This window comes from Hippoglossus hippoglossus, chromosome 2 (assembly GCF_009819705.1).
Source record: "Hippoglossus hippoglossus isolate fHipHip1 chromosome 2, fHipHip1.pri, whole genome shotgun sequence".
Taxonomy (NCBI): Eukaryota; Metazoa; Chordata; class Actinopteri; order Pleuronectiformes; family Pleuronectidae; genus Hippoglossus; species Hippoglossus hippoglossus.
The window spans coordinates 1,790,891-1,812,771 of record NC_047152.1 but is presented as its reverse complement, the minus strand read 5'-3'; the positions used below and the strand labels follow the sequence as shown (position 1 = coordinate 1,812,771).

The window sequence follows — 21,881 nt, the reverse complement described above, 5'->3', positions numbered from 1 at the left end:
AGCATAGTTGTTACATCAGACAGTAAAACAGAATACAAGAAATGTCAGTAAAGAAAATTGCTTTTAATGCGCAAAAGAGGAATTTGTGTATGTGTGTGTGCGTGCGTGTGCGTGTCTGTGTGCATGTGTGTGTGTGCTGAATTATTCAGTCGGCCTCTGCGATGAGAGAAGACTGGCTTTATCCTTGCTAAACTAAAAATTGATTTTCTGACACAAGAAATGAAGGGGAGAGAGAGAGAGAGAGAGAGAGAGAGAGAGAGAGAGAGAGAGAGAGAGAGAGAGGTTTACCTATTCAATCATGCACTCAGTCAAAGTTCGTAAAATGTTCATTCTTTCAACGTGGAAATGGAAATAAAATGGAAGAGGACAGAAATGGAAAAGTGAGACAGTGTGTGCCTGACGGAGACAGAGAGAGACGGGATGAGACAGAGAGACAGTTAGAGAGAGGAAGGGAGAAGTGCCTCAGGCTGCGTTTAGTGCAGTTTGAATGGCTGAGCAGATGCATTAGAGCAGAAGTTCTTAACTCACACACACGAAAAGGACAAACACACACACACACACACACACACACACTGCAGGCCGGACAGTCCACTGCTGCGCCCTCTGTGTCTGAGACGTCCGTATGAGACTGAACTGTTAGTGTGACGCATCTGTCAGGATTCTAAGGCCGAGTGAATGTGAAAACACTTTTCTCTCCATCTTGGCGCTCGCTTCTCATCAAACTGGAGCTTTTCAAAAACACTCTTCCAAATGCAGCACTCGTGTTTTGCAGGAGGGGAAAAGTTACTTTTTACTCCAAGTGAACAGTCTGATAAGTAAAAACAGAAAGATGTGTCAGTAAATCATCGGCAACGTATGTTTCCAGTATTGATAAAAGAAACGAGAAGTTATCACAGGGAGGAAAACAGAGTTGCTTTGTTGAAATGACCAAGTTGATCCATCCAGCGCAGCAAAACAGGTTTTTAGTTTTTTACCCACCACCCGAAACAACTCATGAAACGCATTAGACTCACACGCTGAGCTGAATCCGACAGATCCTGACACATCTCATCTCGTCTGACTTCATCACGGCAGAAGCGCTTGGTTCACTTGCTAGATAATGAGGCCTTTAAATAGACAGGGACAGTCCCATAGCCACATCCCAGATAAAGAACCAGCAATATTGATTGATTCTGCAAAGTCCCACATTTTTACTGACAGCATGTTTTCTTTTATATACACGTATATATATATTTTGTCCAGTGGTAAAGTCTATGAAAAATGTTGCCCAAATTGTCCAAGGGATACAGGTTCTGATGTTTCCCCTCCACTATAAAGGCTTTTGCACGCAAGAAGTGTTTTCGTGCTATTAATTTACATGTTAATATGCATGTTATTAGTTTTCAAACCTATATCCAGTCAAGGCAAACTTTCAAATAGGTAATGTTATTTCACCTTCATGTTTTTTTTCGGACCCAGGTTGATTTTTCCTCGGTTTCCCTTCCGACATGTACACGTGAATCTGAATCAATCAGAATGTGAGATGGGAAGCATCTTGAAGCTGTAGTAGTAGAAGAATTATTATTATTATTATTATTATTATTATTATTATTATTACATTAAGAATAGGTGTGATGCCTGCATGCTTTTCCCTTTAGAGCCCCATTCACAATGTCATCGCTTTCAAGGCATAGGACTGATGAACATTCTGCTCGTGGGAAAGGTGAAATGTATTCTGGGAAATGTTGTTTGTTTGTTTGTTGGAGCTCTTCGCCGCCGTGGCCTCCCAGTCTTCCCCATCTTCATGCTGAAAAGTGTCTTTGGCCCATAGATGCACTGTATGAATGTGTGTGTGACTGGGTGAATGGCAGTAAACTGTACTGTAAAACGATAAATACAGACTCACAAAAAAAACGTTCTGTTTTAGCGGTGGCTGATGGTCAAAATTGAGGGGAGTGATATTGAAGTAGATTACAGCGAAGTAGATTAGAGCAGTAGAAGATTCAGACCCAGACGATGTTCCTGCTGCCCCACAAGGCGCAGTCGGTAACAGACATGCATGAGGTGTCAGCTTTTAAAAAATGTTTAGGGAAAATGTAACGATTTACAAAGAAAGCCTCAAAATTCCACCTATCTGAGACTTTTATTCCATGTCTGTATCGGCTTTGGAGGCGGAGAAATATGTAAACACGGGAAATAACGCTGAGGTTTTAAAGTGTGTTTCTATTCGCCGCCTTCTGTCTTGATGGGTTAAAATGTTTGTCTCTAGCCGTGGCTCACAGCTGTGTTTGTCTGTAAAAAGGATGTTGTCTTCTTGATGCAAAAGATTAAGCAACAGGTGACCCAACTCCTGTTGACAAAAATAAAAGAACCAGATACACACAACTGAATCGTGTTACGCTTGATGTGAACAGTCAGGCGTGTCAATATTACTCTTAATTATTTACTATTCTGAGCAGTTTATTTGCCTGGCCATTATTGTGCAAAGGCTTTAACCTGAACCCTGCTGCTAGCTGGATATAACTCTACACAGTTCCTTCCTGATCCTGATATTTAGATCATATTCAGCCTCATATTGGTTGTCTAGTTTAACTCAACTAAATTAGAGCCTATGTATGAGTAAGTGCAGAGTGAGGCCTTCATCTGTAATTGCCTTTGATACTATCTGTGGCTGGAGGATTTAGAAGCAACAGGATTTCCTGTGTATAAGGGTGTAAAGATGTCACACTAAGGGCCAAACATTATATATACGGTCAGAGCTAATCAGAAATTAAGTGTTGTTTGGAACTGACTCAAATGTGGGCTAAAAACCTGGCATTCTTAGAGACGTGGGAGATGTCATATCTTTTCAGACAGTCTCTCCCAGAGGACCACAACGTTGCACAATACTTGTGTAACAGACTCAACTCTGGGAAGTTTTGTGTAGACACGTTTTAGTCCTCCCTTTTCTTCGAGGTGTTTTCAGAGGAATTCAATTTTCAATTTTGTGTATGTATGTATAGAGAAACCCAACAGTTCCCACAATGAGCAGCACTTTGGCAACTGTGGAGGGGAAAAAACGTCCTCATTAACTGGAAGACACCTCTAGCAGAACCAAACTCAATGTGGGCGGCCATCTGCCTCAACCGGTAAATAAACCTTAATTTGGTCTGCTCGAGTTGGATGACTAGTTGGATGAGTCCACTGGGTCGCCTTCCTGGTGGTCCACAGTGCTTAAGGTGATAACCTGATACAGCATTGAGACGCCCCCGGTGAAACATCCTGATCAGATGCTCAAACCACCTCAGCAGGCTGTTCTCAGGAAGTGTTAACAGGAAGTGCAGTTTCATCACATCCACTGTGCACAGGCTTTGTGAAATTGTGATCCTCAGAGTTTTCTTCCTGCCATGATTATGAACACTAATAGGCTCAACATCTACTTGGTAGATTGGCCCAAAACTAAGTACAGATGTCTATACAGCAAATTAAATTGATTGGGTGGTTTACTGTGAAATTTGGTCCACACATGCCTTGAGCCCAGAGGATGAATTATAACAACAGTCAAAATTGTATCCGACCTAATGTTTGGTTTGAGCAGACAGAGCCTTTGTTATCTCTAAAGACTGACTCGTGAATTCTGACTTAGATTTCCCAACATCTTATACTGGTTTTACACAGTAAGCAAACTAAAACATCATCATGTCGTCATAGCATTGTTCCCAGCACCATTCTACTGGGTCGGCATCAGCCTTTGCCTCAAAACAGGGGCTGATGGTCTTACACTTTGACCAGTTCTTAACTGTTCATTATTCACATCCACCTACTGGAGACATAACCCTCTATACCAGTCACTATAAACTGCTCCAAAAATCAATGATTGTTGGCCTACATTGTTTCTGACAGTCAGAGAATGAGACTTCCAATCAACTAATTAACTATTAACACCCCTCAGGCTTCAGTGACTTTATGTCTTGTTTGCACGCATGCAACTGTTGTGTGCGTGTGTGTGCGTGTGTATGTTTTTGTGTGTGTGTCTGTCTGTCTGTCTGTGTGTGTACGGACACGTTTGCATGCTAAGTAAGGTCGGAGACTCTAGAAAACACAAATGGATCATCAAAGTGGAAGGCGCCAGCGGAATCAGCCAATCAGACACCTTAAATCCAACCACACGGGGTGCATACAGTCCCAAATGAGCCAATGAATAAATCAGAAGGCGTAATCGCTGGGTGGAATTTACAATAGAGAATAGAAGGGTGCTAATGGGTACAGGCCACACACACACACACATGAAGACAACTCTTTGCATTCACTTGTTAACCACAATGTGGGGACAAATGGGGATGGAGGGAGGAAAGAGGGTGAGGAGGAGTTAGAAAAAGGGCGAGATGACTCTTTGCATGACTTCTTCGTTAACCACAGGACTGAAGGGACCTCGCCTTGCCTCACACAGGACGCCCATCCCAAAAGACTTCACAAACACACACCCGCCATCTCGCCCATTAAGGCTGAAGGCGAACCAGTGTGGTCAGGAGCGAAATGGGCTGGGAACACCGAAAAAGCGCTGGATGATCAGCGGCTTCATCGATCGCCAGATGGCTGTTTCCTGTTGGTGGCTTTGCGAAACTTCGGAGGAGGTTAAAGTCAGCGGGGAAGTGTAGCGAAACAAAGAGGGCGACTGGAGATACAGACGCGCAACATAATTCTTTAAAATCCAGCAATGTCGACGTAAAGTTGTCGTCATTTTGTGTTTGTTTGTGTCTCTAGGTACAAATGATAATGTTGAAATAAAATAATAACAATATAAAGTTGATGGTTTGTCTCTGAAAGTCCATCTCGGCTGCCAATCTTAACATGTGCTTGCCACATACACACACGCACGCACACACACACACACTGAAGGGTTGGAATTGACAGAACTAGCTGCGCATGGCTGCTAATAGTGGATTTGGTGCACACTGTGGTAAGGTTTAGCTTTACCATTATTATGGGTCTGTGGCCTGGCTGGTGGTTCTCCACACACACACACACACACACACACACACACACACACACACACACACACACACACAAATGGAAACTCCAACAGACACTCTTCTAATGCCAAAGACAAACAAGATTAAGGTTTTAAAATTGATCCCACATTCATAAAGGGGGTTTTACAGACACACTCGAATCGATGTGTACATGGAGGACATGATACCACATGTATCCTAATATTCATATATTTGGATAGCTGCAAAACATTCTGATTTGATAGGATCCACATCTCTACCTCTTACAGAGCAGCCAATTCAAATGTGGAGACCACTGATTTAACAAAATCAAAGAATTTCCAAATACTTTCCATGTCTTTCTTTTGTAAACAGTAATGGTGCATTCACACGAAATGATCTGATCCTCTGGGAATTGGGTCCTAATGCAACCAGTGAATAGAACAAGAAGTGTTTGACACATGTCCACCTCTGGGGAGGGGGTTTCACTTTATACCTAAAAATAGCCGCACATGCTTATTAGCACACATCTTGCAGGCAATCCGGTAACAGTCTTTCACAGGCTTCTGTTCCCTGACAGGAAACAAAGGATCCTGGTAAATCTGTTACATCTGCACCGGGCCTGAGAAGAAGTTTTGCCTGACAGACAAACTCTGGGGACAAATGACTAACTTACTTTCCATTTCCACAAAATCTACAGCTACAAAACAACAACAATGAAGCCGAGCAAAAAATCCAAAACTGTACAGTTGGTTCGAGGAACTTGAGCCCTCAGCAGCGTGTCGTCCCATGGTCTAACTGTAATGTTTAAAGGTGGATCAGGCATCTGCAATTAATTACTATATATTTCTCCTCCTTGGCAATCCAGTGGTCAAAAATGGCCCCCAGATGGCTATGAAGTCTAAGTAGGTTTCCGTGCATTAATTATGTTTCTCTGTACATGTAGTTTTGATTTAATTATTCACTGAAACATTATCTTTAAAATGATAAATGTTAAACGTTTTAGTCCACATAAAATAAAAACTACAGGACTTATTACAATATAGATTCTATTATGTTCAGTCAATAATGCAATGCTCATGGTGAATTACTCATCGCATTATGAATGTATGATGAATATGAATCAAGAACTGATTATCCATTGACACGTTTTTTTAAAAATAGTTTCTCCCAACACTGTCGTAAAACAAAGTGGGACGGTGTGGGAATCCGAGATAAAACCACCAGCTGAGTGTTGGTATTTTTTGCAGCGGAGAGATCAAACAGAAGACGTGGGCTGTGTGATGTGTGGCCAGATCTCCACATGGGAGCCACTGTGTGTGCGTGTGTGTGTGTGTGTGTGTGTGTGTAGTAAAGACAAAAAAGACAGACAGACAAGTAGGAGATGAATCCATAGAAGGCATTTGGTGCTCATTCCCATGCTTCAAAATGGGAGAGCCAGAGATCACAGCTGGACAAATGGACACACACACACACACACACACACACACACACACACAGACACACACACACACACAATCAAGACTGAGAGACTTAAGCTAAAGGAAACATCTCAACAAGACAATAGACAAAACGAAAGACTTAATTGAGTCCTTATGAGACCTTTTATGTGTGTGTGTGTGTGTGTGTGTGTGTGTGTGTGTGTGTGTGTGTGTGTGTGTGGCTCCAAAGTGCTGATTCATAATGATTGTAGCAGACAGCTCCTCAGTGAGACTCTGGTATAAAATCTTACTGTTTAACGCACAAACTCACACACATTCTCTCACTTTGATCTGCAGTTGAGTACAAGGGAAACGCAGTGTTGTAAATTTTGAGATCTACTTTCCAACTGTTTTTTTTTTTTTTCCATGTAGCTATTTGCAGGGATGGAAACTTGCCTCCAAAAAGACACAAGTATGAGAAGGTTTGTATGATGTAGTCGCTTCTGGCCAGAGGTTTGCTGAGGATATTCATGGTCCCCAGAAGATGAGTCCTGATTATTGTGGTGACTCCCTGCCCTTTCCTCCAGCGCCACATTTCCCCTTGTGCACAAAATTGAACATGCAACCGCAGATTGTTGTGACATTCACTGAATCTCTCATGAAAAAACATCAGACAATATGCATCATAACCAGATGGGCAGATTACCAAGAATTTTACCCAGCTTGTTCATGTGAAGTGGTTAAGATGGAAAAACCGATATTAGGATGTTAAGACATCTCTTACTTCATCCCATTGGTTACCAGTGGCCGCTTACTTCCTCTTTCTTGAAAGCAGCTTTCTTATTCCGTCATCATTTGTTAGCTCTAGCCTCTGAGTAAAGTTGTAATAATTAAAACGAAACAAATTCATAGTGACCATGTCACTGACACACTGGCCCATATGTAATACATATGTAATACATCCCTATGAAAAAATAACAGCAGTTCAAAAAAACGATTCAAACTTATATAGGAGCCACACACGTAAACAATAATGAAGCAAATTCATTTTACGACAAATATTGACTATGGGAATAAAGTGGCTCTGGAGCATTGACACTTAACAAGCAGGTTTAGAAAGGGCACTGGTCATGTTGTATTGATTTTCCTTTTCCTTTCCTTTTCTGATTTTATTTTATTTAAAAAAGATCCTGCAAATCTATTACGTGGCTGTTTAGTCATATATTTGATTGAACTGTCTTTAAATTCAAATCATGTGTAAAATCCCTTCATGAACGTATTGTTTAATAACTGTTGTTTCTGTTGGAAAGGGGATTTGCTTCCCAGCCCTTTTCCCAGTAGGGACAGCTGATCACAGGAGGATAAACATGGGGGAAAAGTGACCAATCAGACTTGTCACCTCTGCTGTGCAACACGCACAGTGACCCATTGATAAAATAGCTGCAGAGTAAACTGAATGGAGAAGGAGGGGCTTCTGGTAAGACAACAGTGCTAATTTCTCCTAAGTCCTTCCTCTCCTTCATCTATCCCCTTTTTCCGTCTGTCTCACTGACTTCCCAACATTAGCAGCATACTGGAAAACACATTTCTATCTTCGTGAAAGCTGTGTGTGGGAAACAAATGGCAGGACTCTACTCTGGTACATCATTGGAATAATTTTCCCGTTTTATGGTATTTCTTTTTTTTTTTTTTTACTGGATTTAAATGTATCAATCTAAATCATGCATTTCGGCACCTAAATCTCCCTGTTGCATTACTCTGAACTTCATGATATTCTTCTTCTTCATTCAGTGTAGTGAGGTAAAATGTATTTGTTGAGGTTAAGGTGTTGGATGGGGGTGTTTTCTTTTTTTCATTTTTCTGTACAAAAATATTAGTCTGAATATTTTTAAAAGGTTCAGTGTGTAGAATTTAGTGACATCTAGTGGTGACGTTGCATGTTGCAGCTGAATACCCCTCACCTCCCCCTCCCGTTCCAAACATGCAAGAGAACCTGTGATAGCCTTCCGTCGTCGTAAAAACAGAATGATTATTTTATATTCAATTTCTACCAATATCCCTCTCACCTAAATCTTACACACTGGACCTTTAAATGCAACGTGGAAGCCACGCTAAAACACCTGCTTCGTTGAATTGTACAAATGTATGATTGTCAAATTGTCAGTTTCAGAAAATTTGCCATCTCTGCTGATCTGACAAACACTTGGCATGCAGTTAGTCAATGTTCTCCCATCTGGTTTCAGTTTCATTTTTTTTTTTTTTTTTTTGTTGCACTTCAGCAGAATACATCCTGTGGAGGTGCGCTGCAGGATTCCACTTTACTGTTGCAAAATCACACTCGTTTCCTGTAGCAATCTGCACAGGTCCAACAACAGAAACCATCTAAACTCCACATGCATGAATTATTTCGAAAAAGAGAAAGATCCGAGACCCACAATGTGGTGGAGGATGCAATACTGCAGAGTAAAAATACAAATTTATTGTGAGTAAAAGAGGCTTATTGTGTTGCCTGTATTTAATTAGTTTTGACCATTTCCCTAACCCTGTTGGGTGGTTGACCAATCCTTTATACTCTGTGTGAGATCTAATTTATTAAGTACATGTTTGAGGCACTTCACGCTATCCCACAATACAGGGGTAAACTTTGACCTCACATTGTCTATCCGCCAATCAGACAAACCATTTTCATCTCTGCCCACACTGTTGTTTTTCTCCAACTCGTTTTATTTTTTGAACGTAAACACACACTCATGCACACACACGTACACACACACACACACACCAAAGCCACAGCCACAAACCAAGCAGAGTTTTACAATATATAACCACAAGAGAGGGTAGACTGGACTCTCTCTCTCTCTCTCTCTCTCTCTCTCTCTCTCTCCGTGTGGGTGCATGACACAGAGATAGAGTAGTGGCGTGTGTGGTTTACCAGACTGGCTAACCAATACACTGTGAATGCAAAACTGGATACCACCTCTCTCCCTAACAATTCATCTACTGTTTATACAGTTAAATCACAAGAAATAAAGTATTTGCATTGAACATCTACTATATCGGTGGTTTCCAGGGTGCACCCCGCCAATCGGCCGGTGTCAGCTGGGATCGGCTCCAGCCCCCGCAACTCCTCAATGGATAAGCAGTATAGATAATGGATGGATAGATCTGCCATATCTATGCAGCTGTTATCCTGCTTAAGCTCCGAGATAACGTTATCTCCTGCCTTCTGCTTAGAAGTGATGACATTAGAGCGCACAGCAACTAACTCTGATATAGTCTCCTGCTTGTGTTTGAAGTGTTGGCACAGAAAGAGGACTGCATCAACTGTGAGCGCAGCTAGCACTCATTCTCTGAAGGACTAATTAGGCTGGGTTTCATTATTACGAGAGCGTCGCTGCACCTTTAACGTTCCACTGAACCCTGTAGTCTATATGAAGCAACAGTATTGCTCTGCTGCTGTGTGTGTGTGTGTGGGTGGGTGTGTGTGTGTGTGTGTGTGTGTGTGTGTGTGAGAGAGGGCTTGTCTTTTTAACGGTCGCTCTGTCGCACGCATCCTCCTCGCTTCCTTCTTCCTTCATTATCTTCTCGGTCTGTTATAGCACTCGCACACACACACACACACACACACACACACACACGCACACACGCACACACACACACACACAAACACACACACATACACACACACGTAGCCAACAGACATTTTGAAATAGTGAAACAGCTTCGGTTAGTTAAGCAGGATTGAGTAAACAGCACACTTTTTGTGCACTTTTTTATTCTAACTGGCAAGATGCTGCACAAAAGCATATGTGGTTATAATTAATGCATTCTTTTTTTCACTTCTTTTGGTTGCAAACATTTCCTGACACTGAGTTCACCTCATCAGCACAGCCATTACTCTCCAGAATTGCACTAATATGCAACCAGATTATTTTTCCAAATCAACAACTAAACATTATGTCACTCGCAACACAGTGACCTAAAATACCACTGACAACCAGTAGCATCAGAATATGTTATTTCCTTTGAAAATCAACATAATGAATCAATGGGATGGTAAGATCAGACTATATTATTTGAACAAGGTTTATTTCTGTATTTTATTTTCAAAACTCTGTCAATTCACTATATCTACATGCAACAACCAGAGGGCACATATACACAAAAAAATAATAATATAATACTGATAATAATAATAAGTTAAGGGAAAAAAGTTTTAGACAGGTAAGTGATAATAGATTATTCTATTATGTCATAAAAAAAACACTCATGAGAATAGATTAATGATATAACTGAGCAATTAAAGTGTCACCAATAAGAAAGAGCCGAAGCATTTAACAAACTAATGAATATGATGAAATGTATTAATGTATTGTATTATTGTGTTATCATTGCATTTTTTATCAAATTAATTTATTCTGTGTTCAATTGAAACTTCAATAAAACAATGGCTTAACCATTTCAATAATTTTATTTTTATTTGTGTCTCAAACAATATGATTCTGTACATTTTATGGTCAAACTGGATCTTATCCATCATTCCTGAGTTTGCGCACGCAGAAAAAAACCAGAGGACAGTTTAAATTAGAGTCCAGTATGAGCTCGATATGTGAGAATAGTGCTGCCCTGGATGGAAGTGGCCTAATACTGGCACTCCTAGTTTACAAGTGTGCTTTGACAGTGCAATAAGTTATGGATGTGAGAAAGTTCATTATGTCTCTGCTCCGCTGACATGTGAGTGATGTCTGAACGCGGGGACACGCTGAGAGTCAGCATCACCTCTTTTAAAATCAGCCTGAAGCAGACCTGTAGAGTTTCCTCTGTTAAACTTTGCCTCCTACTGATAACACTCACACTTTCTGCCTCTGTGCAACTCTCTCACACACACACACATGCACACACTACGCACACACACACTCATAACAGGTGTAGCCTCCAGATAACCAGAATCAGCTCTGGACAGGCACGTACAATGTGGCCGAGCAAGGGCGAACAATGTGGACAAGTGGAAAGTGGTTGGTGGAGCAGGCGGGTACGATGGGTTTCGATGTGATGAGTGGTGTAAATTAAGAATGACAGAGAAACCACAAAAACAAGCTTCAAAGCACATTGATATATGAAGCGTAGGGAGGGAACAATGCAACTTCAACGCTCACGTTTTGGAAACGTAGAAAAACAACTTGAAGTGGCTCTCGTTTTTTCAGACAAACGTCTGAGATATATAGACTGGGAAAGGAGGGATGGGGAAAAGAGGGAGGAGGTGAGGTGAGGAGGGAGGATGGAGAGGCTGGAGGAAAGAGTTGGGCCGATGTAGAAGGAGGGGAGTGAAGCGATGGAGAAGGGAAAACCTCAATTTGCTTTCAGAGAATCATAGATTATAGAATTACATGTAGCTAATGAGGAAACAAAGTTCACACAAAGCAGCAATCAGATCTTGATGTGGACTCTGAGACACATATTCATAAAATCATATCTGATACAGTGACACACATTTTTTTAAACCAATCGCAGTAGCAGTAAACTGTCCTGTTTCATCCTGTCTGTATCAGAACAACATTAAACACACATACACACCCATACACACACATGGAGTGAACTGCAAACCCACAAAATCTGTCACGTCTGGCACATCCCAGTGACTGACAGGGGAAAGCAATGCACCCGTTTAAGGCAAGCGTCGAACTTCATATGATGTGTGCATGTGGCAACCATGTACCAACTACACGCAGGAGGGAAACACGTGATCTGATGTCTCTTAGCATGTGCGGCGTAGACAGTTACAGCACTGCAGAGGAAGGTAGGCCTACTGAATGCCAAATACTAGAGAGATATCAATGCAGTCCACTTATGCTCACCTTTAATTAATGTTAGCATGCTAACATGTGCCACTTAGAGCTCAACAGGAAACGGCTGAGGCTGATGGGAATACTGGGATGAAAAGACATCATTAGGAAACAGTTGCATTGTAAAACCTGAATGTTTGTGCCTTATTCCACTTTGAACTTTCGACGACACAAAAACTCTGTTGTCATGATAGTGATCTCTGAGTCTGTGGTTATCAGGATTTGTGGTTATCAGGATAACGTCAGGTTCAAGTCTCCCATCGTTAGACAACAAAATTCAGTAATAACCTTGGTGAAAGTCCATAGCTTATTTACGTTTTAGCTTTAATTGTATGCTTAAATGTTCAAATGTCCTATCCTTTTTATTTATATTTTCTACTTTCGCTTTTAGTTTCTTGTCCTGTCATACTCAGAACTGTATTAATGGTTCTTATGATGTTGCTCATAATTAACAACTCCGCCTCCTCCGCATGAATGAAACCCCAGGGTTAACTGAGGTGGTTGATAACCAGTTTAGTAGTACGGGTTCTCAGAACATCGCATCTGAAAGCATATCCTGGATAAGTTGAAGTTGCTTCGTAGTACACTTAGTGTGATATTCTGTCCGGTCTGTGTGAGAAGAAAATACAGCAGCAACCCATCAGTAATATCTAATGGAGCTACAACTCTCGCTCTTAAACTGCCATCTGAGTGTGAGGAGCTTTTGTGTCAGCAACAAAAATTCCATTTATAGAAACAGCAGCAACATGTGATGATGCCGTCGACGGCCTGAACACACTGTGGCTCGGACTTGTCCAATAGGCTGGAAAAAGGAATGCAGGTAGACATTCAAGAGTCCCTACATGGAAGTAGAATCAGAGCGAGTCCTTTTTTGCAATTTCACCTAAACTTTTCCTTAAAACATAAACTGAGTAACTTGGATTTATTGTAAAAATGTTTGTCCATTTCATCGCCATCAGTTTTAGGTGTCTTGCTGCCATTTGATAGTGAATGATTTTCCGTAACAGTAAAAAGTACACGGTATCACAAGTACTTTTACATTTCTTTCACGAACTGCGACTTTGTCCTATCAGCGTTTCACCAGTGACCTGGTTTAGCAAAATGCACGTATTGTGCATGTGTTCTAACGGAATCGCACAGAGTTATGTGTGATGGCACTGCTGATGTAGGAGGCTGTGCAAATGCAAACCGTGATGTCAGAAGTGTGAAAAAGTGCACTTTTCTGTGCAAACTGTTTGAAGTGCTGAACCAAGAATTGACAGGAAACTCTCTCTCTCTCTCTCTCTTTCTCTCTCTCTCTCTCTCTCTCACACACACACTAACACCCACACACACACACAGAGTAGCAGTCACAAAGTGTTCTTGAGAATTTCCGCTGCAAAGGCAACCACCGCTGGAGACGTGCAGCACAACATCAGATTTCAGGAAATGCATCCTTTCAGACTCTCTATTGTATCAACCACTGCTGTAATGATATTAATTCAATTCAACAGCTAAAAGATCTCAAAGGAGATTATTATCAAATCGTAGATGAATCCAACATTTCTCATATTACAGCGCTGTCCATGTTCACTGTAATATAATCAATACGTTAAGATGTGGACACTTTGATTTCCCCATGTATGGATGCCTTGTTGTGCATTTTCGTATAGGTACCTGGAATTATAGGAAACACATTGTCTGCATGAAGTGATAGTCTGCTGGCTAACTTCTTATTGAACAAAACTGTATTTCAGTATTTATTTTTGTTTTGTATTAGTTTTTCTTGATACTTGATACTGCACCAGAAGAAGCTGACTCCAATTTGGAGTTAGCTTTAGCTGTCAAATGCTCCACCATGCTGCGTCTGTACTTCTTTGTTGTTAAGGAGACTGTGCACTGGGATTATCACGAAAAGAAGAAAATGAAGACGATGTTTGTAGACTGGGAAACCAAAACAATGAGCCAAGAGGGGCTCTAAAGCTCTGCAGAGCTGAGGTACATCGCAGAGCTATTAATAATCCTCTGTGGGTTCATCCTGCAAGTGACACCTTTCACAAGTCACATTGATCAAGTGTAAATGTATTAAATCACATTGATCCATTCAGCGTTTGATCAATAATGGCAAACTCAAACTAAATCATCTATTATTTCACTTGCTCCTCCTCAAGAGTGGTAATGACACAAAAGCTATATTGTTTTCTATCATCCTGAAAGCAGCATGCACTGAAGACCTTCTTTCTCAGCTCCTCTTTGAAAATACAGATGTACGGAACTTTGACTTCATTAGAGTTCCTCCTGTGCCCCTGATGCAATAGTCCCCATGGACACCACTTCAGGTTTCCACGTACAAGTCGGTAATAACAGTAAAGCTGATTTCCGACATGCACTGAACTCAGGAGATCCTCCGCACATTCTCTGGTGGAGGTGTATGAGTGAGCGCAAGTCTCCGAGTGAGAGCTTCCGGACATGTCCAAATGTCCAAAGGACGCGACGTGAGAACACAGCAGGAGATGCTCCGCAGGATTCACAGGGAGCGAGCGGGTGGGTGTGTTGATGACATTTCTAACATGCGACAGATGCAAAAATGAAAAAAAAACTCAGAGAAAACAAATTGCTTCGGATGAAAAGCAGAGGCACCGACGTAGCAGACACAGATGAAGATGTCTAGATTGCTTTTGGTGATAAGGTCCAATGCCAGTCTCACTGTGTGGTAAACAAAAACACACAATCTCCACAGCGGAATTAATATGTTACATCCTGTCCCCGCCTGCTGCACCTGACACCTGACATTTCTGTGTTGTGAACACATCTCAGCGGAGAATCTCCTGCTGTGTCGTTCATCTAACAAAGTTAAACTCCGGAGAAAGTCCAGACCCAATTATCCGGAAATCCTCCGGAGGTTGTGTCCGAAAACAGCTTATGTGCTTATGTGTTGATGTGCTTATTCACACTAAAAACATAGTTAGATGTGTGTTTGTGTAACACATCAGTCAGTAATGGCAAACAAGCTCAGCAGACGACTAATCATCAGAAGATGTGGGCTGTTGGTTGAGTAACACAGAGACAGCCAGTGCTGGGAAAATGAAGCAGACGTGTGTAGTCATTCACCCAGCTGCTGGTTGATGAACCAGGAAGGAATGCCTGCTACATTCCTCACTCTCCTTCCTCCTGTCAGCCTCCCTTATTAGCTGGGGGGGGGCCGTGAGGGAGGTGGGGGTAAAAAGGTTAATGGTATGTATTTATATTGCGCTTCTGTAGTCTTGAGGAACACTCACACTGCTTTACAGTGCAGTTTTTTTTTTTTTTTCCATTTAACAGCACTTTTTCTATAAGAACGGCACAGGTTTGGGTTCAGTATCTTGCTCAAGGACACTTGGGCATGCAGAATTGGGATCAAACCACTGAACTTCTGACCCTCCCTCCCCTGCTTCCCAAAAAAAAGCAGCAGGTAATCGAGAGGGTTATGGTTGACTTTGTTAGAATCAGGGAAGTAGCTCATAGCACCATATTATCCCAATAGATCGCTGGTGGTTCCTAGAGTCTGTAAGGAAGGGAGGTCGGTTCAGCTCCCAGACTCCTCTCCTGTAGAACCAGCTCCCAGTTGGGGAGGCAGACACCATATTTACATTTAAGGCTGAACTTAAAATGTTCCTTTTTGATAAAGCTTGTATTTAGGATTGGCTGCGATAGGCCTAAGAACTCCCATCATGCACTGAGCACTCTTTCTCTCTCCTTCTCCCTTTCTCGCCCTACCTCTGCCCCCCAAGGTATTTCTATCACATAACATACATCTCACTAACTTTGTGTTTCCCCCCATAATTAACACATATGGATAGAGGCTATGATTTGAGTGTACGTATAACCCACTCCAAATCCTAAATTCATGGGATCCCCTTAAAATAATATAGAAATCATTTTATCAACCCACAGGACTGAATAAAGCAGCAAAAACACACAGTTGCATCCACACACACACACACACGCACAGAGCGAGAATAAAATGAACTTACCTCGTACAAAAGCTGACTGATAGGAGGTCAGAGACTCAAAGATACGATGCCATTAATACATTTTTTTCAATATCTCTTCCTCTCCGCCCTTCTTTTGATCTGTAAATTAATTTAAAGAATACATGCACATAGTCAACACAAACACACACAGGAGGATAACGTCAACATATGTGTGTGTGCGTGTGTGTGTGTGAAAGAATGCATGTAGATATAGCTCATCTGATTCTCAATGGCGTTAATAAGCATTGATTAGGGAATCATATAGTTTACGACTCACACCAAAGTACAACTATATCTACTTATATGCATATATAGCAAGAAATAAACAATATAAATATATCATGTACGATATTTTCTAATCACCTAGATAGTGTGTCATTGTCACAGAATAATAAGGTTATTTCCTGTGCATGCTTTTTGAGGTTTGGAAAATGCCAGTGACCTGAGGTGCAGTGCTAATGAATAGTTGAAGTAGTGTGAGTTCAATCAGACAACTCACATTTGAAATGTTTATTGCAGCAGCAGAACATAGTTAGTGTTTGGCATCTAGGCTCCGACTTCATCAATCCCCAATAAATGATTCGATGGATATAATGCAGTGATGAGCAAATATTTATGACCCCCCCTCCCCCCCCCCCCAGGCGGAGGGTGGATGGTGGATGCTGGGGTGGTGGAGGGACTTACTCAACCTGCAGCAATGCTGACACAGCAGCAGCAGCGAGGGGCAAGCAAAGGGAGTGATGGGAATTTTTTTTGCAATTTAAATTGGCTGCCAAAAATGTGTGTGTATTACAGAGGATTGTGGAGAATGAGGTGTGTCACATGATTGGAGCAGGGCTGTTTGAGTTGGCTGTCTGAACAAGCAAGGGTTTAACTGGCACGGGGAATACCCACCCAGAAGCTGCGTCCATTGAGAAATAGACCAAATTCACGATTGTTGGAAATGTTCAATGTTTCCTGGCGCACAAACTGATAACATTTCAGTTTGACGCGGTTGCTCACAGTTCAACTTGACTCTAGTTCTCCGAAAACACTGCGAGTCCCCTGGGGGGGAAAATTTGGAGGGAACTGTGCACAAAATGTTGAGCCAATGTAGTAGATGTTTTGAGAATGGCCGTTGGCAGGAAGGAATGAATGAGTGAGGGAAAGGATGCCTCCGCTTCTCATGGTCCGTTTATTTACAGTGAACACACCAGTGTCTGACTGAATTTGATGATTTAACAGTGTGAATCACATAGAACTGAATGTGGGTTACATTTCTGTTTCTGTGCTTTCGATTTTTAATGTTAAACCTTGTCATGAAAGCAGTAAAAGTTTAAATACTACAAATAGTTTGCAAAGTACATGTTTAAACATAAATACTGAAGGTGAGGGATGTGTGGTTGTGGTATTCTTACCCCAGCAGCGGTGTCCCAGTCCTGGACAGAGGTCGCTGTCAAAGATCTCTGTGATTTCTCCAGTCGACCACTGTCTTAGATAAATCCACAAACCTCTTTCATTGTCTTACTGTCTTTCTCTGCTTGTGGTGTCTTTCTCTGCCCTGTTCACTATTCACAGTTATTTTCTGCTTCCGCTCTTTCTGTGGCCACACGCATCTTCCTTTATCTCTCAGTGCGCTTCATGACTGCCTCTCTCTCTCTTGTTTTGGTTTGTGGTTCTCCAAATCCCCTTGCTGACGACTTTTTGTCTTCGGAGTTGACTCTCTCCCTTCACATTTAATGTTACTGACCAGAGAGAGTCTTTCTGTCGACATCACGAGCCACCTAGTTTGGTTTCTATTAATCCAGCATTGTGGCTTTGGCGTGTGTGTGTGTGTTGTGTGTGTTTGTGTGTGTATAATCAAGCTAACCACCTGCCCCCCTCAGCCAACAGTTTTCACTAAGGAAGTAGCTGTGGTTAGAGCGAGCAAAAAAGAGGGTGAGGTCGTTGCGGTGTGTGCTTCTGAGCGCCTAAAAGTGCGTTTGTGGTTTGTGTGTGTGTTTGTGAGTGTGTGTGCAGCAAGGGTTACAGAGGGCGAGCGAACCACCTCTACTCACTCCTGCAGCAGTGAGGCTTGGTGGTCAGGCTGTTAAGCACCTTTGACCTCTAGTGTGTACGGTTTGTGTGCGTGTGTGTTTGTGTGTCTGTGTGTGTTTTAGAGAGGGAGAAAGAGAGACCATGACATGAGAGCATGACATTGTTAATATACTATTAGTAAAAGTCCTTTTTCAGTCTCCCACGTTTATTAAAGTTTTTGATTTGTTTGATTATTATTTACGGAACGTATTTTCTGGTATTTGTAAATGTAAACAGTTTGTATTTTCTACGACTTTTTGGAACAAAGTTATTTCCTATTTCTGGAGAAAGTTTTTAACGTTGTCGTCCGAATCCATTGCCTAGATTTTTTGATAGGCTCCTATAGTGTGTTAGTGTGTTATTGAGTGTTTATAGTTTAAGGGTGCATTTACAACCATTTTCAACCTTGTTTGGTCGGAACCTACAGACTTTTGAGTTTAATTTGAATTATAGTGACTGGCGTGAAAGTTGCCTCTGGAATCAACAGACTAAAACTTTAGTTTGACAAAAAAGGTGGTGTAGGTCCGACTCAAACAAACCGGTTTGTTTAAAGAAACACTAGGTCTTTCTTATACCCTAAAATAACAGCTTCAAAATCATTTGGATGCCTGGATCTGCACTATGTAGTTACAACCTGCTTCACAGCATATGTCACACGCCAACAACCAGAGCCAGAGCCAGCAGCTAGCTATAAGAGACAACTGCCTCGGGATTTTGGTGCGGAAATCGTGGCAGAGCAACCGAAGAAACCAAAGAGGACATTGTCGGAAGAGAAGTGACGTTGGGCTGTGCAAGTCGTAGACTCACTAGTCTTAACCCATTTGAATAGAGATTTACTTTGGTAAGTTAGCCATACAATTTGATATGATTTGATGAATTTGATAACCACGTTGGCCACTTGCTAGCTGTCTTAGCTTGTATGCCACTCTCTTACTCCGATTTGAGTGTAGGGAATGTGCAAACTGCCAGACCGCAAAAAAACCCTATCAGTCGAAATGGTTCTTAGACCTCTGAGGTAGGTAGGTATAAACAACATCATCTTTAACAGTCTATGATCTGAACAAAGTCCCCGTTAAATGCTGGGCATTGTTTTTTGCCATTTAAAACATATTATAGAGGAATAGCTAAGAATTCTGCTCGGCCAATGCGATTGTTAAACATCTGCTTGTTAAGTATCTGTGATCAGCCTTTCCAGTGGAAGGTTAATGAAGTGGAAAGGCAGATACAAACAGACACACGCCCACAAGCAACTTGACCCTCAAGTTCACGCCTCTTAACGCCCGAGCACCTGCACTGACACACTTCTACCTCACCTTAACTCCACCTCTGCCACCTCAACCCACTCACACAGACAATGTCAGGACAGCTGCTGCCCCACCTCAGCAGGTTTAAGTTTCTGACACACCCTGACCCTAAAAGCAGCCTACACACTCACTATTTACTGTGAAACCACAAAAACACTTCATGAAAGGGTTCGTTTTTTTTTTTTTACTTTGGTGACACCCATATGTACACGTGTTCTTTGTTAAGTTGTTTTGCACTTAAGATCAAAAAAGAACGGAATCTAGAAAAAGTGCTTTCTTTTTTTTTAAAAGAGATTTTCCTTCCTTATGCAGCATAGACGCGTGCTCAGCCAATCAGATCAGGATCAGGTACCCAAACCGTCAGGACACAAGATACTTGAGGGCCGGGTTGGTAAACACACTAGAAGATGTCCTACTGTGTGTCCTGAGAGAGCGCAGTGGGAGACTGGTCACCCGTGGACCTCTGACCTCTTACAGACACAACATGACCTCCAGCTGCAACTTCCTGGGCCATAATAGGGTCAGACACTGACATAGACAGCTACCAGTAGCCTCTGTTACACAGCCTGTTCAAGGCGGGAATGCGATTTGACTAAACGTCCTGACCTAGAGATATTCATGGTCCCCACAGGAAGAACCATTACCCGTTACATTGCTTTCAGGGAAATGTCTCAACGGCTATTAGATGTATTGTCATGCAATTCAATGTAAAGATTCATGTTCTCCTCAGTGATCTTCAGAATTTTCATCCAGCTCAATGATTCAGATTGTCCCATAATTTGACTTATGAGCAAAAACCTGCAGAACTAACCAGGCTACTTTTTAAGGCCACTTTTAAACCTGCAGTTTTGTTCATTAATGCCAGACTATTGAAAATGAGTTGTAAACATGAAGTCATATAGACTCAAAATGCTTATAACAGGTGACTAGCATTGTCAGGTAGAAACACAGATTTAACCGTGATTGTCTTCAAAAATCACACAATGTGCAAACATGAAATGATGAGCATACTACATCTATTCATAAACTGTTAAAAACTGTTATAAACTGGCATAATTTCGTTTTAAGTATCCTGCCCCAGGACACTTCAGATTGCACGTCAAACCACTGACCTACTGATTTGTGCACAACCCTCTCTACCACCTGACCCATAGCTGGACTGTAGTTAGCACTCCCACCTCAGTTGAGCTGGAGAAATAAGAGTGAGGCCCCCCAACACAAAATAAGAGCTTCACTCAACCGCAAGATGGGACCCAAGGCACAGTGAAGAGGATTGCAGTACAAACAACCATACCATTCGAACCGGGTACCGTCTTGCCGTGAGGTGACAGTGCTAAAATGCAAAACATGGCTGAGAAACTGTTGTTTTTGTACCATATGACATATAACAGGTTGTATAGTTTTACTTTATGGGGAATGTGAACAATAACTCCTGTGACTAACAGCCTTAAAGATATTCCAGATCTTCCTGACATTTGAACAAACCTGAAAGGAAACACAAAGTACAGCGAGACAAGGAGACCCTTTCTTTTCTTATCCTCTTTTTATTACACTTTTTCCATCTCGCTGCCTCTGCTTTTCCTCCACCTCTCCCCCCCCCCCCCTCCTCCCCTCTCTTCATCCTCCTCTACACCCCACAGAGCTCCCACGACATCAAACCCCATCATGTCTAGACCCTTCTCGTGTGTGTGTGTGTGAGTGTGTGTGTGGCCACGTCGCTGTGTGTGTTCTTACCAGCTGCTAAAATACAACAAGTTGAAGTGGCCTTTGAATTTGTCAACAAACTAAACCTCCAAAACAAGTGGATTCAAAAGCTGGAGTCTTTCTTTGTTGCCCGCCACTCATATAAAAACAGACTGCCTACATGAATTGCCTACATGGCCAGACTTTGAGTCATAATACTGGACTCACTCATGTGCTTTGAGCATCAGTGAGACGAAGCCTGCTGGCTCCATAAAAATGAAGAGTGTGATTCCTGTGCAGCTGTCTGTAAATGTTAGAAAGGCCTCCTCGGTCTATGCTCAAACAACTTCAGAGCTCAAATGACAATTACAGAATAAAGGAACTTGCGAGAGCATATGAGTCAATGTGGTACACTGTAACACATGTCATTTAGTTCAAACTAAGAAACTAAAGGTCACCTGCTGCCTTAAAAATCGCTGAATCTCAACTTGAAGATAAGCTTTGGTCCCATTCAGATACTTAAATCATTATTAGTTGCTGTTGAAACGTCCCTTGGGCTAACTCACATTCACTTCCACATTGTTTGAACGGATAATTTCAAGTTAAGGCAACTAATTATTGGACATAAAGAATT

The 21,881-nt window shown here is 41.8% G+C and overlaps 1 protein-coding gene across 2 annotated transcripts in view; it reads right to left on the bottom strand.

Moving 5' to 3' along the window:
• runx1 (RUNX family transcription factor 1) overlaps window positions 1–18,406 on the bottom strand; it is a 51,042-nt gene extending 32,636 nt beyond the window's left edge. The window contains exons 1-2 of one of the 2 annotated variants that reach the window (XM_034612075.1): window positions 17,603–18,406; window positions 16,206–16,304 (exon numbers count right to left, since the gene is read on the bottom strand). The gene's annotated coding sequence lies outside the window, so the exon portion shown is untranslated. The remainder of the gene's footprint in view (window positions 1–16,205; window positions 16,305–17,602) is intronic. The other variant, XM_034612094.1, reaches the window with a different exon arrangement.
• Window positions 18,407–21,881: the final 3,475 nt, after the last annotated feature.